This window comes from Canis lupus, chromosome 11 (assembly GCF_003254725.2).
Source record: "Canis lupus dingo isolate Sandy chromosome 11, ASM325472v2, whole genome shotgun sequence".
Taxonomy (NCBI): domain Eukaryota; kingdom Metazoa; phylum Chordata; class Mammalia; order Carnivora; family Canidae; genus Canis; species Canis lupus.
Window position 1 is genome coordinate 35764182 of NC_064253.1, and position 17979 is coordinate 35782160.

Consider the following 17979-nt stretch of genomic DNA (forward strand, 5'->3'; position numbering starts at 1 on the left):
AGCAAGTGGTCATCCAATCTCCACTTAAAACATCCTCAGTGCCAGAAAGCTCACTCCCCCAAAAGGCACCTCAGCCACTCTTGGGCAATCTCAATTGTCACAAAGGTCTGCCTTCCAGGGCCTTTTGTTGAGTCTGCCCACCTGATATGCTGAGCCGCTTGCCAGCAAGAGTCACGTCTGTCCCTGAATGACTTCAGCCCCTGTGTTAGTTTCCTGGGGTTGCCACAAATGGAGTGGTGTAAATAACAGAAATTTATATCTCTTTTTTTTTTTTTTTTTTTTTAGAGTTTTATTTATTTATTCATGAAAGCCACACAGAGAGAGAGGCAGAGACCTAGGCAGAGGGAGAAGCAGGCTTCCTGCAAGGAGCCCGATGTGGGACTTGATCCTGGATCCTGGGATCATGCTCTGAGCCGAAGACAGACGCTCAACCACTGAACCACTCAGGCGCCCCAGAAATTTATATCTCACTGTTCTGGAGACAAGAAGTCTGAAATCCAAGTGTCAGCAGCATGGATTCCTTTTGAAGCTGGGAGAGAGAATCAGTTCCATCCCTTCCTCTAAGCTTTTAGTGATTCACTGGCAATCACTGGCGTCCCTTGGCTTATAAATCTTTGCCTTCACAGTCACCTGGTGTTCTCTACCTGTGTGCATGCCTGTCTCCAAAATTTGTGTTATAAGGACTTTGGTGGGTCGTATTGGAGATAAGAAGGTCCACCCTTCTTCAGCTCATCATAGCTAATAACATCTCAACAGCACCATTTCCAGATAAGGTCATATTCCCAGGTAATAGGGAACTTGGATTTCGGTATATGAATGGCTGTTATGGGTTCATAACAGCCCCTCTTCCGCAGATGAGCCCTGTAGATATATGAAGGCACTTGTGTTATCCGGAGGTTTCCCTTTGCCTGCTTTAACAATCTCCAGCTTTTTGCCAGCCTCTTCTGTCCTGGGAGTCTCTTCTGAACACACTCTTTGTCGGTGCCTGAAAGGGTGGCACCCTGCCAGCTGGGCTCCGAGCTGTTGCTTCTTCAGCCTGCACCTACTTCCCCATGTGAGTGCTGATCGAGTTCGCACTCTGGGCTGCCTAGGCGTGCAGAGCATGGGTTCTGTTGATGGCAGATCCTGCTAATCTTCCCTGGTCTCTATCACATGGGCTGCTCTGAAACCTGGCCCCCTCCATCCCGTGATAGAATACTTGATTGCCTTTCCAGAGCATCAGTGAGACAAGCTGGGCCAGAGAGAGATCCTTTTGACACTTTGCTAGAAACTTCCTATCCAGGTCAGACGCAGTGTCACCCACTTATGGGTCTTTTGGTCACTTTCCCATTCCCATTATTGAAAATCAATGTCTAGTTTTCAAATCAAATCCATCACAAAAACAAAGATAAAAGTCAACTGCCCTGAAGCTACCTCCTTTGCTAATCCCGAAGCTAAAATGTTAGAAGATACCCAATTTATTTGGCAAGTTCAGTTTTTCACAAACATGCTACATTAGCTTCTCAAAGTCCTGTTGTATTGCTCACCGAGCCTTTCTCTCGTAAGATTTGCTCCATTTTCTTGCAAAATGTTGAAATTCCCAGTTGTATGTTTTCCCTGGATTATTTCCAGGGAAATAATGCTTTCCTATTTTGGAAATCGGTCCCATATGTCTTCTTTTAATATTTCTGATAAATCCCCTGATCATGATTCATATTTTTCAGTCCTTTAATAAGTGGACTTCTTAAGCAATTGTTCTGATCAGTTTTCTAATTGGGGCATGGGGAGGGCTACTCCTTCAAATCTACTGATCCGTATTCTTTCCAAGGGCACTTTTCCCTGGGTTGGCTTCCTTTGTAGATATCACAGAACGAAGGCAGAGCCAGAAAGAAATCTGTAAACAGAAATAGGGTAAAACAAGTAGCAGGTTTAAAGGTGGGGGTCGGGGATAGTCAACTGTTTTCCCAAATTCTTTTTGTGAGAATGTGGGAGAAGGGAACCAGAAAGGTGTTCAGAGTGGAGCATGTCTGGGAACAGGAAGAAGAAAGGTAGAGATAGAATAGGATCAGGGAAGGACCCGAATTGCCTTGGTATGAGAACAAGGTAACGCTACCAACCCAAGCAACATCTAGGTAACGAGTCGAGGCCCTAATCCTTTCAGGACAAGTTCTGGAATCTCTGGAAAGCAGTGGCATCCCTGGTGTATTGGGCATGAGGAGCAGGGGCATTAGTTAGGAACCCCTCCTCTGTGCCTCGACATTTATTTTTAGGTATCAGTTGTCGTATTCAATAACAGTTATCTCTCTTTGCTATTTAGTTTTAAGACTAGAAATTAGCAATTTCAAAGGAAGAAATCTCAGTTTTAAAGATACTCAAAGTCAGCAAAATATTTCAGGCATGCACTAGAATTTACAACATATTAAACAAAAATACACTACCTCACAGTCTGCACCCCTGCTTCACTGTCTTGGATTTTTAAAACAGAAATTCTAAGAGGTCATAGAAAATAACAATCGATTGGACCCACCCTTCATTGTTCTATCCTTACAATCTCGTACCGAGACTGATGTTTTTCATCTAGTGTTGAAGTGCAGGCATATGTTTTATCACAGGAGCTGAAGACGTCACCTGTACACAGTGTGAACTCAAAGGATTCACTACTTGCAAGAATTCACTCCCAAAAGGAGCATGAATGTGTGTCTACTTGGATGGCTGAGGATTTCTGAATTAGCTCCCACATAAAATACAGTATTTATTCAATGATAAGCAATGAAAATGTGCTAATGTATGTGTGTGTTTATGTATCATACACAGAATATAAACATATAATCAAAACTCAACGGTGACTGCAGCAATTCTTTGCCTTAGACCAGCAAAAGATTTTGCGAGGGGTAGAGGGGAAGACCATTTTTATCACTGGTATTTCTTAGACTCACTGGTGCATGTTGAAGAGAAAAGGCTGGCCAATACCACACCTGTCCCTAGAGGGTTCAGCTCTTGCTACGCTCTCACTACCACTGCTGGACAGTCACGAGGGTGGCAAGCAGGGCAGCTCGCTCAAATATGGCCAGAGGGCTGCTTGGGCAAGGAGGAATTGGGGTCTAAGATAAGGGTCTGTGTTGTTGGCGGTGTCAGATTATGCCTGGTTGTTTCATTTCACGTACGTATGCTTTGTCTCCTTGACCTGACTAGTATCTTCAGGGCACTGCCATCAAGAGTCGCTTGAAGGCCTCCCACCCCATTTTGTGCTTCTCTGAATGGTCCCAGTCCTCGGCCTGGCCCTCTTCATACAGCACAGTGTTTGGTTCACTTCGAGTCTTCCGTAAACATCTACTGATAGAGGGATTTCTCCAATCGACATCCTCTCTGTGCTGTTTGAACTCATGAATCATACCCTCCTCTTCTGTTCATTACCTACCCCAGTGGACTTGCTTTTCTCTAACACTGTTACATAAGACTCTTGATTCCCTGCAACCCTAGTATCTCATCTTCACTCTTTCAGCTTCTGCTACCTCAGAAGACCAACACAGGGGAAGGAAGGAAGGCAAGCAGGCAGGAAGCAGAGAGAAGATCCCCCAAAGATTTCAGTGCACTGGATCCACCTGTGATCATTCCGATACAGGTTCTTTGTACCCCCAGGGCCTCGTGAGGTCTCCCATCATCTTTACAGAGCAGAAATGCCATACCCACAGAGGCGTCCCAGGGCCCGGGTGGAAGGGCCAGGGGGGTTGCAAGACGCCACCCTTAGGAGATTCTGCAGGCCCTTGTCTGTCTTCTTGGGAGCCAGATTCAGCTCTGCGAGTTGGAGCAGTTCTTTCTGCCCACCCCCAGACCCCGCAGTTTAGTTCTTCATTAAAAGAAGGTCCACAGAGGGGCTTAAACACAAAACTCCCTATAATGGTGAATACTCAGAATTACTTTCCACCTGATACTGCTTCATTTAATTGGACTAAAGCAGGCTCCCCTGGCTCCAGGCTCCCTTGAAATCCTGCCCAAATTTGCCTGGCTCCTACGTGGGCCTGAGTAAATATGCAGCAGGTGCGCCGAGGGGTTGTGAGCCGGGCTCCCATGAACTGTAATGGTTGCTGCATGACTGACTCCCCAACTCCTCCGCCCTCCCACTAAATCCCAGGACCCTCCCTGCTTATGCAAAGAGCAGGCTCCCCAGTGTCGTCTTATGAAGAAGTGGTAGAGCAATTTCATTTAATATTGCTAGTGCTTCCATTAACCTGAGTATATTGCTCTCCATCCTCAATTTAAGACTCCCTCTTTCTCTTGATTATCGCTGTATTTCAGAGCGCCTGAATGTCCTCCCCAGACCTCTAAGCCAGCCTGGAATAACTTGATGATGGAAAGCTATGGTTCCTTGAGGTTTCTGGCTTCAGAGGAATGCAACCTTCCTGTGCCCCACCTGGAGGTCTTAGAAACCAGCCTGGGGCCTCCATTGTGCTCTGAGCATGGCTCCCTCTAGTGTGCTTCCATGTTCTCTGTACTCCCTCTCTCCTCCCTCCTTCCTTTCTCTTCTTTCTTCCTTCTTGTTTTTTCCTTCATCATTCTCTTCTTTTTGTTTGTTGAGATTTGTGGGACAAGAAAGTGTTTCACAGTTTTGTTGAGGAGAGTGCACAGAAGTCTGTTATGGACTAGTTAGAATGCACTGGGTTAATATTTAGATGTCTGGGACTCTATATGATTGATTGATTCAATCATTAATTCAACAAATGTGTATCAGGTGCCTACTGTGTGCCAGGCATTCTCGTAGTGCTTGGGGATGAATTATGAGCCCAACTGGTAATGGTTCTTCTTTCATGAAGCTTAAAATTTAGTAGAGAGAGAGAGAGAGAGAGAATAAGCAAATGCATTTAGAGCAGATGATCATAAATGGTATAAATAAAAATAAAGCAGGGTTAGGGATTAAAGAGTAACTGGATGCCACCATGAGTGCTCTGGTATACATATACCTTGTTTGAATGATAGAGGCCTCTCTACCTCTAAATTCTACATCATCTACAATAAGGATGATGGTAGGAATGGGCTAAGGACACACCCATCCTGGGGAAAGTAGAAATGGCATGTATCTGAGTCAACTGTCCCCACCTCATAGCCTTCCTGGTCATGGCTTGGAAGATGGGGCAGGACCCCCAGGCCTCTGAAGAGCGCCCTGGGAGCATAAGGCACTGATGTGACCACAGAAAGCAAAAAGATCACTACCATAGCCCTTCACGCTACCACCACTGGTTTACTAAATCCCAGGAGATACGCATAACCCCCATCCAATGCATGCTGTGGGAAGCCAAGGACAGAATGAATGCTGGCTTTTCAAATCTATGATAATTGAGCTGATAGGCTGCAGCCAGATTCCTTCTCCATCCTAATGCATCTTCAGGGAATGGTCCACTGCAGCCTGGCCAAAGGAGAACATAGTCCTCTGACCTCAGCAAAGAATGGGGATCATGGGGCCAAATTTTCAAAGACAGGACAGCACTCTAAGAAACAGATGCTAAGCAAAGGGTACGAGAATCATATGCCTTCCATAAAGATGAGTTTCTAGGTATCTGTATGCAACTAAGAAAGAATGGGGGAAAGTCTTAGAGTTGGTCATACTTGGGTTTGGGTCCTGGCTTCACAAGTTTCTAGATACCTGGTTTGGGGGGATTTAGTAAGCCTTGCTAAGCTGCAATGTCTTCGTTGGTAGGATGCACCAAGCATATCTTATTCAAAAATTTGTTGTGAGGATTAAAAGAAAAATATTAAGTGGATAGTGCTGGGCATAAGGTAAGAGCCTGGCACTGAGATGATGACCAAATGTCATTTCCTGAGATTGTGCTTAAGTAGAATGATGTCTCGATTTTTTTGAAGACTAAAGAACTTAGGGGTAAAATATCATGTCTATAACTTACTTTAAAATATTCCCCCAAATACTAAATATTAAAATATTAAATATTAAATATAAGTAAATATAAGCATCTTTCCCTCCACCATGGAGAACTTCTAGCCAGCACAACACTTACCCACTTTTATTCAAAATCTTGTTAACATCAGTCATTGTCTTGGTTTAAAAACTTTCTACTTGTCAACAACTCTATATTTATACCTCCAAGCCAGACCTCTCCTAGGAGAACTTCCGATTCAAATACTTAACTGCCAACTTGACATCTCAAAGCTAGATGTCCCAAATGGAATGGTTGATTCCCATCCCAACCCTATCCCAACTAGCTGGTTCCCTGCCCTAGCCCCAGCCAACCTTTCCCATCTCAGTAAATAGCACCACCATTCACCCAGATACTTGGGCCAGGAATCCTCAGGATAGTTCTGACCCCTCTTCCTTTTTCATCCCTCACATCCAGTCCATCAGTGTTCCCTAATCCACCCGCTTCCCACCCTCTCCACTGCCACCTTTCTGGACCATGACAACAGCCTATGAAATTAATCTCTCCCCTTCAGCTCACAGAAGCTTTGTCACTCACCTGCTTAAAACTATGCATGCATAACTTCCCTTATGCATACGGTGAAATCCAAGCACCTCCCCTCGGCCTGGGACACCAGGCATGATTCCCATTTTCTTTTCCACCTTCTCCCTTCTCCTCCCTTTCACTCCTCTCTTTCTCACTGCACTCCAGCCACACTGGCCTCCTCTTCATTCCTGCAACAAGCCAATCTCCTTTCCTTCTGTAAGCTTGAGTTCTCTCTCCCTCCTTCTTCCCATATCCAGCTCCTTCTCATCCTTCAGGTCTCAACCTACATTTTACCTCTGAGTATCCTTCTGTGACCCTCTTAATCCCAGTTAGGACCCTCGGCCATTCTTTCTCATAGCACACTGATCTGATAGTGTGCTCCTTCGGAAGAAGAAGGGTAATCTATTTACCAAAATATACCCAATGCCTCACGTAGAGCTCATTGAATATTTGGTCTATAAATGAATGAAACAATTAAAAATTCCACTACCCCCCCCCCAAAAAAAAATCCACTACTCTCATTTCAAATCCCTCAGCTCTGCATCCCACACCTTGATCCTCAGCCACAGGTATCAGGCCACCCCTTTGGCCAGGCCCACTGTGGCCACAGAGGCCCCTCTCTGCAGAGCCTCACACTTCCTATCTCAGTAGGTTCCTCTGTATCTGCCTCCTAGGACTGTGCTGCTCTTCAAAGGTGGATGAAAAGTTCTCTTTGCTCCAACACACTTGAGTACACATGTGTATGTGTCAATTGCGTGCAAGTGTATGCAATATGCAATCTTGTATTTCTCTTGCAACAACTGCTGCCCCTAGGTTGCCCATCCGACAACTCCCGAGAAATGGGACCGTGCAAATGTTAACAACGGACTACAGACCACTCCTTATTGAAGTTGGGCCCCATGCGAGGCCTTCTCCCTGTGCTTTCTGAGGTGGTTTCCTGCTGTTGCCGAGGTCAGCACTGAGACCAGCTTTGAACATGGAAGCCTCTCCCATCCCAGGGCGACTCTGGCTTTCCTATCAGACTCCACACTAATGAGAAGTGAATGCTGCAATCACAGGGCGCCCTCTGAGGTCGCAATTACGTAAGGATTATTAATGAAGCAACAATGTCAAAATTGTGTGAAATCAAACTCAGATTTAAGTACTTAAAATAAACAGATATAAAGTAACAGATGTCCCGTTTTGTTCTCAGATGATTTCATCCCTTGTTAAAAATAAATGTCTGGCTTGAAAGGAAGAAAAAAATAAAAGGGAACTTTACTTCCATGTTAAAAATTAATTGAATCCAGAGGTTGGTAAAGTAACTAAGTGGTGTGGTTTTTTCTTTTTTTCTTAAGGCAAAGATATATTTGTGTTGATTTTTATTTCAGCAAGTAATGAATTCATTGCATAGCCCCAACTTTGATAGACCAAACTCACATCCTTTGAAACCCAAAGGGAAAATTTCTCCATAGTTATTATGTAGATAAGAATGGGGCCCAATGTATCTATCTGAGGAGAATTTAGTTCCATGCTAAACCCCCAAGGATACAACAGCAGACGCTTCAGAAATCACAAGTCCTAACTGTCATTCTCGCAGCCACGAGAATCCCATTGAGGTGCTCTTTGCCTTGGAATCTCAGTGTGGAAGTCCCAGAGAAGACTCCTACTGAAATTAGTAATGGGAAAGGCAAATTAGGTCATCTTGTCCGTCCCCCTGCCAGCTTCCTACACTGTGGTTAATTTTCTCCTCCTTTGATCAGATACATTTTAAATGTTTCAAGAGATGAAAATTGCACCAGTTGTCTCCCTCCAGAATTCCGTGGTCTACTGAAGTTACGGGACTCCATATTCTACTTGTGAATGTGGGGTTTTTTCCAGGAGTGGAAGGCTGTTTGTGGGTTGGGGGCTGCCTTGCCTCCCCCAAATGGCTCCTCCGGATTTCTGGTTTTGGCCCAATCCATAGGGATTAGAAATCCAGAGGAATGTTCATCTGTCCCAAATCACAAAATGGCCCCGGGAATATTCAAAGGAAATAATTTATTTGTAGAATCTGACAAACCAAAGGGATTGATACTGATGCCCTTTGAATAAAAGATGGAGCAGCTCATAGCCCTAATGCCGGCTCTCTGTGCAAGACAGTAACATGGAGCAACATTTATTGGAGGGGGATAAATAATCCAGATAAGAAACCACATGTTTCCAGGCCAGAAAATACATGTGCTTTTAAGCTGTTAGCACTTTGAAAAGTAAAAATATTTCATATTTTTGAATGAATTAAAATTTCATTACCCTTATTGCAAATCCCCACCTTTGAACCCCACACCTGAGAAAACCAGCATCGGATTAGCAATGAAAAGTAAACAATGGGATCATGGTGATGGTTGTACTACATCGTCAAGGCACTTAATAGCACTGAACTGTACACTTCAAAATGGTTCAAATTTTTTTTTAAGTCTAAAAATGAAGCCTTTCTAACTGTAGGAGGAGGAAGCGGGGAGCTCCTTTATGCAACGGGATGAGTGGTTGGCAGTGCTGGAAAGGCTGGCATCTTCAGCCTTGCTTTAGAGCACACACCCTAACTCTGGGTGATGAGGAATGGAACACCAAAGTGCACAGCAGGCAGGGAGTTAGAGACCTGGGGGTTGGTATGGCTTTGCTCAGCTCCAACCTGCACTTCTCTGCATTGCACTCTACATGCCCTCCAGAGACAAAGAGGGCGGGACAACATGCCTTTGGGAGCCATTCCAGCCCCAGAAGACACTGCTGTTGCCAACTCCCCATCTAGTCTCCTTCCCTACCAACTAACAGAACCTGCATTTTGGTTTTGAGTGTCCACTCTGCCCAATTATTTAAAACAACAACTCTAAGATCACTCCCCTGCCTCCCTTGCAGCATGTGACTTCGTTGTTCTGACTGATGATCCTGGGGAGGTAGCCCCTTTGCCTCTTCCCCTTCTGCCTTCTTCCTTTGCTCCTTCCTGTTTGCCATGCTTCAGGAGCCCTCGTGCCACCCTGGGGAGGAAGGCAGAAGAGAGGAGGAGGCTTGGCCAACAGTGACATTACAGAGCTGTCGTACAAGCCCTTGCAGGGGCAGAAAATTGTCCCTTCTACCCTTCTAGGCTTTGTTAGCTGGTCTAATAATTAAATTGATGTAAGACAGATTAACAGAGAAAAACAAGTTTAATTTTGTCCATTCGGGAACCACAAAGATATGAGACTCATGGGCAGTTGAGGCTACTATGCCATCCCTAGCTGAGGAATGGGTTAGAAACCTAGGCCTTCAAAGGGGAGGAGAGTGATTCACAGGAGGATAAAAAGAACAGATGTTTAGTAATTAGATGTCTGTCCTACCATACAGATAGGTCTTTCAGATAAAAATTTCTCTGGTGATAGCTCTCTAGATGGGCCAGACTCCCTACCTAATTTTTTTTTTTTTTTCATTTAAGGGAGAGGCAGAAGTTTCTTCTGAGTCAGCTGGGTCTTGATTGCCTTCAATTCAAAATAATCCTATGCCCCAGTGGGATATTTTGGGGTGGCATATTCTGGTCTCCTCGGACAGACAAATCAGTAGCATCTGTGTGTGCATGTGCACGTATGTGTACCCGCAAGTGTGTATACATGCACATGTGCATGCTTGTGTGTGTGTGTGTGTGTATGTTCTCCTGGAACAAATAAACATCTTTACTTGTTTAAACCATGGCAGGATGGCTTTCTGTTACAGCCAGACACATTTTTAACTGATATAAGCTCTATGTCATGTCATTTGAAATTCCACATTACTCCTTTGAATGAAGTGCTGAAGGCCAGTGTTAAAATACAGATGCTCTGAAAGGGAACATTTTTAAGTTACAACAAGCCATTGACATCTTACTTCAAGTGAGTTCATCAAAATAGCTGTCTGGTCCAATAGCAAGGGCAGGCCAGGGGACAAAGGGTCTGGATGTAGGGAGGGTGCAATGAAGCCTCCAGCTGAGTCCCTCTGGGGACTGAGTTCTGGGGCCCAGGGCTGCGAGAGGCGAGCAATGCTTGAGGACCGATAGAGCACAGTTAGAAAGGATGTGGAAAAGGCCAAATTCGTCCTTGAACTTGTCTCTTGTAGAGGACGCTTCAACTCTGAGCAGCACCTGAAGGCCCGGGGGGTTCACAGAAACTGCTCTCAGACATTTAGAAGGAAGGTGGGAGAGCTTTATAAAAATCACCTGGAAGTTTTGACTTCAATTCAAAGATACATCTGCTCACAGTTTCTTTGCCTGCAAAGTGTGCTTCCCTCCCCCACGGCCTCTGCTTTACATCTCACCCTGCTTTAAGAGCCCACTCAAAGCCCAGAGCCTGCATCCACCCCTCCGGCTCCCCAGGACCCTCTCAGCGTGCTGTGCTGGCTTCCAGCTCTTCCCTCCCAGTTCAGATGGGCACAAGCCTCAGCCCCTCCTGGTTGACTATCCCCCAGGACTGATCTGGCTCTGATTTGCTTTGGTATCTCCTGCAGGACCTCAGGTCCTATGGCCTACTTTTTTGGGGGGCGGGGGGGACATTGAATTATACACTTTTTATTGTAGTGTAGTTGACGCATAACGTTGCAGTAATGTCAGGTGGACCACATAGTGATTCAACAACTGTATACATTGTATACCACAAGCGTAGCAACCATCTGTCACCATACAATGCTATTACAGTGCCATCGACTATATTCCCTATGCTGTGCTTTTCATCCCTGTGACTTATTCATTCCAAACTGGAAAACTGTATTTCCCATTCCCCCTTAACCCATTTTGCCCACTCCCGTCTCCCTTCTCCCCTGTGGCAACCATTAGTTTGTTCTCTGTATTTGTGAGGCTGTTGCTACTTTTGTTTTTTTGTTCATTTGTTTTGTTTTCTAGATTCCACATGAGAATGAAATCATATGGCACTCTCCATCTGACTTATTTTCACTTAGCATAATACCTTCTAAGTCCATCCAAGTTGTTGCAAATGGTAAGATCTCGTTCTTTTTTAGGGCTGAATAATATTCGTGTGTGTATGTGTGTGTGTTTATATATATCTCATATCTTCTTTTTCCATTCACCTGTCAGTGGACACTTGGACTGCTTCCATATCTTGGCTGTTGTAAATAAGGCTGCAATAAACATAGGGCTGCGTATATCTTTTCCAATGAACATTTTTGTTTTCCTTGGGGAAATACCCAACAGTGAAACTATTGACTCATATGGTATTCCTATTTTTAATTTTTTGAGAAACCTCCATACTGTTTTCCACAATGTTTACACCAATTTACACTCCCACTAACAGTGCACGAGGGTTCCCTTTTCTCTGCACCCTTGCCAGTGCTTGTTATTTCCTGTGTTTTTGATACTAGCCATTCTGGTAGTGGGAGGTGAGATCTCACTGTGGTTTTGATTTGCAGTTCCCTGATGGTGAGTGATGTTGAACATCTTTTCATGTGTCTGTTGGCCATCTCTGTGTCTTCTGAATTGCATACTTTAAATGCATAAATCTTATGGTATGAAAATTATATCTCAATAAAACTGTTTTTTAAAAAGATGAATGGCTGGGTTTCAGAGGAAAGCAATGAAAGTACAATATGCTTGAGAAACACTCATTTTAAATAATAAATAGTTTCTTTTAAAATAATCGCACAGTTTTGCCTTTCTCAAGTTTGCATTGGCTATTCAGGGTCTTTTGTGGCTTGATACAAAATTTAGGGTTGTTAGTTCTATTTCTGTGAAAAATGCCATTGGCATTTTGATAGGAACTGCATTGAATCTGTAGATTGCTTCGGGTGGTATGGACATTTTATCAACAATAATTCTTCTAATCCATGAGCCTGAGATATCTTTCCATTTATTTATGTCATATTCAAATTCTCTCATTAATGTCTTACGGTTTTTAATATACAGATCTTTTACATCCTTGGGTAACTTTATTCCTAGGCATTTTATTCTTTTTGATGCAATTGTAAATAGAATTGTTTTCTTAATTTCTCTTTCTGATAGTTCATTATTAGTGTATAGAAACACAACAGATTTTTGTGTATTGATTTTGTATCCTGCAACTTTACTGAATTTGTTTATTAGCTTTAACAATTTTTTATGGGATCTTAAAGGTTTTCTGTATATATTATTAGATCATCTGCAACAGTGAAGGCTTTTATTTCTCCTTTCTTTCTTTCTTTCTTTCTTTCTTTCTTTCTTTCTTTCTTCTTTCTTTCTTTTTTCTTTCTTTCTTTCTCTTTCTTTTGGCAAAAAGAGAGTAAGTACTGGAGGGGCAGAGAAAGAGGGAAAGAGAAAATCTTAAGCAGGCTCTATGCTCTGTATAAAGCCCAATGTAGGGCTTGATTTCACAATTCTGATATTGTGACCCGAGCTAAAATCAAGAGTCTAACACTTAGCCAACTGAGGCAGGACTACCCAGGCATCCCTCTTTCTTTACAATTTGGATGCATTTCATTTTTTTTTTCTTGCCTAATTGCTCTGACTAGGACTTCCAATACCATATTGAATAAAGGTGGCAAGAGTGGGCATCCTTGTCTTCCTTCTGATTTTAGAGGAAAAGTTTTCAGCTTTTCACTGTTGACTATATTAGTTGAAGGCTTGTTAGATATGTCCTTTATCATGTTGAGGTATGTTCCCTCTATATCTACTTCATTGAGTTTTATCATAAGTGGATGTTGAACTTTGTCAGATGTCTTTTATGTGTCTATTGACATGATCATGTGACTTTTATCCTTCATTTTATGTTAAACCATCTTTGGATCCCTGGAATAAATCTCACCTGATCACAGTGTATGATCCTTTTAATATATTGCTGACTTCAATTTGCTAATATTTTGTTGGGGATTTTGCATCTATGTTCATCAGAGATATTGATCTGCAATTTTCTTTTCTTATGTCATCCTTGTTTGCTTTTGGTATTCAGGTAATGCTGGCCTCATAAAATGAATTTAAAAGAATTCCCTCCTCTTCTATTTTTTTTTACATATTTTTAAAATTTAAATTCAAATAACATATAGTGTATTATTAATTTCAGAGGTAGAGATCAGTGATTAGTCTTATTTAATACTCAGTGCTCATTACATCACATGCCCTTCTTAATGTCCATCACCCAGGTATCCCATCCCTCACCCCCCTCCAGCAACCCTCAGTGTGTTTCCTGTGGTTAAGAGTCTCTTATGGTTTGTCTCCCTCTCTGATTTTGTCTTATTTTTTCTTCTCTTCACCCGTGATCCTGTTTTGTTTCTTAAATTCCGCATATGATGATATGATAATAGTTTTTCTCTGATTGACTTATTTCACTGAGGATAATATCCTCTAGTTCCACCCACGTGGTTGCAAATGGCAAGATTTCTTTTTTTGATGGCTTATATATACACCACATCTTCTTTATCTTTCATCTGTCGATGGACATCTGGACTTTTTCCCTATTTTGGCTATTGTGGGCATAGCTGCTATAAACATTGGATGCATGTGCCCCTTTGGATCACCACATTTTTATCTTCGGGATAAATCCCTGGTAGTGGCCTACTTTAAAGCTAACATTAGTTGAGTGCTCACAACAAGCCAGGTACCACTCTAAGAACCAGTTCCTTCGATCCTCAGTCTTCTGGCCTTGTCTTCACCCAAGTGAGGGGCCAGTGTTGTCCTAACAGAATAAGGGCCCCATTCTGCTATGTAATAATGCTGGGCCCATTCACTCTACCCTCTTTTCTTCCCTCAAACCCTCACTCTGGATAACCTCCTGGCTTCTGCTACCAACAGTGTCATGCCCTTAGCTATTTCTGCTGTTAAAAGATACACCAGGGATCCCTGGGTGGCGCAGCGGTTTGGCGCCTGCCTTTGGCCCAGGGCGCGATCCTGGAGACCCGGGATCGAATCCCACATCAGGCTCCCGGTGCATGGAGCCTGCTTCTCCCTCGGCCTATGTCTCTGCCTCTCTCTCTCTCTCTCTCTCTCTGTGACTATCATAAATAAATAAAAATTAAAAAAAAATTAAAAAAAAAAAGATACACCAGTCCCTCCCTATAAAGTGCTTTTTTTTTTAAGGCTTATTTATTTATTTGAAAGAGAAACAGGGAGAGTGTGAGCAGATGGAGAGAGAGAATCTCAAGCACATGCCTCATTGAGCATGGAACCCCACATCGGGCTGGATCCCAAGACCCTGAGATTATGACCTGAGCCAAAATCAAGAGTCCGACACTTAACCAACTGAGCCACCCAGACACCTTGCTATAAATTTTTTAATAAAGGAAATGACTTCATCATGAGACTCAGATCAAGAGGCAAGGAAACAAGGGTCCTGGAGAAAGAGTGTCCTAAGGAAGAGGGCCTGGTGAAATTAGTCTTACACAGCACAGAGGAGGAAGACCTCATTGCTAGGCACCCAAATAACCTCAATAAAATAATCCAATGGGGGTAGCAGGATAGTCCTTGAGGGGTAGAGTTAAACGTGTGGATTGAGGCATCAGAAAAATGTGGTTCATGTCCCTACTTTACCACCACCTCACTTTGTGATCTTGGACAAGTCACTCTGTGTCCATTAGCCTCAGTCTCCTCATCTGTAAAATAGAGATACAGTTCCATTGGCTCACGTCTCCTACATTTCTGTGGGAATACAACAAGAGAATCTGCATAAAACACTAAGGGCGTTTCAGCAGGGGAGACTTAATACCAGAAATTGGTACTAATATTTTGGAAGGGCTGTTGGAGCCAAACCAGGAAGGCAGTGTTACCCAGAGAGAGATCAGAAACTGCAGGAAGACACTACCCTCTGGGACAGGAGGCACTGAATGGGACGGGGGGGTTACCCACAGCTCACAAACTCTGTCTCCTGAGGCCGCTCGGGCCACCACCACTGCCATGCTGAGGAAGCCAGAAGACCGTGCCCTTGTGGGGGCTGCTGCAGGAACCCAACAAACCCACAGGTGCTGCCACTCACTAACCGTGTTACAGCGGCCTATGGTCACCTTCCATCGCCTGCTGCTGCTGCCACCTGCTGCCACAGACAATTAATTAGTTAAAATATTAACATAATGACTTCTCCCTTGTTCCCATGTCCCAAGATTCTGTGAGTGCTTGTCAGCAATAGAACCTACCCGAAGCTGACAAGGAGGTCTGGGAAATATAGTCTTCAGGCTTCTGAACCCTGGATACAGAGGAGAAAAGCAGGGTGAGTATGGAGCTAAGAACCAACTAAGAAATCACCAACACGAGCAGTTAGCGCAATTCAGGTACTTAATTATGTTAACTGTCATCATCATCATCGCCATCATCCTTGTTAATTCTGCCAACAACAAGCAGTGGAACCTCAATTTCACTTCTCTGGGTTTCAATTGCTTTGTCTTTAAAGTGAAAGAGTCAGAATGGATGAGTACTAGATCCCTCTCAACAAAGAATTTTCTTCTTTCCCTCACTTTTCCAATCAACGAACATTCGCTGAGCACCCAGTATGAGCAAGGCACTGATAGAAAATTGGCACGATGGGGTTTGCACTAAAGATTACCGTCTAGTGATGGAGACAAATAAATGAATAGCCATGCTACGTAGTAATCATGAGCTCACCTAGCTAGTTAAGAGCAAAACAAACCGACTCCAGTTCAGTACTCTTCCCTGTTTTTCTCGTCACTTCCTTAGCTGTTCTAGCAAATTCCACAGTCGGGGAAATTATCTTCTTTTGCCTCTGGGTGTGCACAGAACCTCCAATAAGCTCCATTTCCCATTGTTCGTCATCTACCCCCTCCCCCACCTGGGCTCCAATATCAACTTGTCAATGATGTAGCAGGGAGATGAGCTACAGAGCGGGTCATCAGCCTGGGGCCCTGGTCAGCACCTGCAGAGCAATCAGGGTAATAAGGGATGTAAAAATATGAATGCTCTGGGTCTCCATGATTTCCCTGTTTGCCCAATCCGTCACTCTGCTACCCATGGATTTCCCACTATTGCTCATGACCCTAATGTGGAGTGGGAGACCCTGTGTATTCCATCTCTTATTCCTGCTCACTCTGAATGCATTTCAAATATTGCCGTGGAAACGTCAATTCCCCAAGCCGAGAAGACCCCCGTTTCCCAGAAGCTACTTCTACAAACTCTAGAATATAGATGAGCCTGGCCCAATCACGCGCTACATCGGGACCCAGCGGATTTGCAGCACACCTGCATTGGAGGTAAATCGATTGGTGCTTCTTAATCCTGGCTACTACCAGGCAGGTTCTCTCCTACTCATTGAAGCTTAGTAGCAACATGCCCTTCACTGTAAAGAGAATTCTTTGTCCTCTCACTTGGGACTAAAGGTCAAAGTTTAAATCTATATTTAATGCCATTTTCTGAAAACTGGATTTGCGATTCCCTTTATGTTGGTATTACATATCTTAAGGGATTTCAAGGGGAGAAATCTGGGAAGCCCAGTTTCTGAGAATGACCTTTACTTTAAATGTGTAAATAGGATGGAGCTTTTGTTTCTGCTTTTTAAACCTTCTAATTGTGCTTCCAAAGACAGTTCTGGAAAGCATGGGCTGTGCGGAGTGGTTGCACAGCAGCCACTTTGAAAAGCAGAGACTTTGATTTTTGTCTTATGCAGATAGAAGGCCGAAGGTTAATGGCTCCTGCACCGTTGGCCTGCTAGGGACAGTTTCTTTAGAAGCTTTGTACCTTGAGCTACAGTGATCCCTCATTAGAATATGCAAATAGTACGGCCTTTAAGTGCCTCGGAAAAGGGAAAGTTCAAATTTACTTAATTCTATTTTTCCTCTGAATTTTATAAAACATTATTGAAGTGGCATCAGAATATCATTCAGAATGTCAGTTTTAGAATATTTCAAATATTTACCTAACGGTTTTTTAAACGGCCGCTTTCACAGTCTGAATGTGGCACTAAAGGCAGATCTAAAATTGACTTTCCTCACTGCATAAGCTCAAACTTGCATATTTAAAAGGCAGCGATAGGGATTTCTCAGTTTGCTGAGTGTCTCCAGGCATGACCAGGTAGGTAGGTAGATCGATAGGGAGGTTGGTGGGTGGGTAGGAATAATTGCAATATTTAATAAATATACCATGATAAGCTTATTTTTTCTAAGGTCGACCACATGTTATTATCACATAATCCCCTACCCTCAGATTTCCTAAAATTTGGCATGTGTTATTTTGAAACATGACATGGTTGTATCCAAAGAAGGGAGGCTCTGGAATTAGAATTTTCATGACTCAACAACATAATAAATTCTGTCCCCAGGAAGCTCGCTCTCTGGGTCCTACTGTACGCTCTGCCCTCGTTTCTCCCTATCACTCCGGCAGCTAAGACCCCAGCAACTTGCCAGACCGTCTCTGGGTGCTTACTCTCTCTGCACAGTGTCCATCCATAATAACCTGGGAGGGGTAGCCTTTCTGCAGATGAGGCCCAGGAAAGGGCACAATGTGCCCACATTCAATTCCAAACTGGTAGGACCAGGCTTCAGCCCCAGGCCCTCCTGACCAAGAACCCACACACTCCACCTGATTTCACTCTGCTGCAAAGTGAAGTTCACTGGGCTCCCACCTTTGAAAAATGGACTCTTCTTTTTTTTGAAGATGGCCACCTCTTAC

General features: G+C 43.6%; 1 long non-coding RNA gene across 2 annotated transcripts in view; it reads right to left on the reverse strand.

The window, feature by feature from the left end:
- LOC112650384 (uncharacterized) overlaps nt 1-16112 on the reverse strand; it is a 29805-nt gene extending 13693 nt beyond the window's left edge. The window contains exons 1-4 of one of the 2 annotated variants that reach the window (XR_003130127.3): nt 15964-16112; nt 15498-15547; nt 15345-15394; nt 14665-14960 (exon numbers count right to left, since the gene is read on the reverse strand). This is a non-coding gene — a long non-coding RNA (uncharacterized LOC112650384). Of the gene's footprint in view, nt 1-14664; nt 14961-15344; nt 15395-15497; nt 15548-15963 lie in introns of those variants that run through there. The other variant, XR_007414004.1, reaches the window with a different exon arrangement.
- Nucleotides 16113-17979: the final 1867 nt, after the last annotated feature.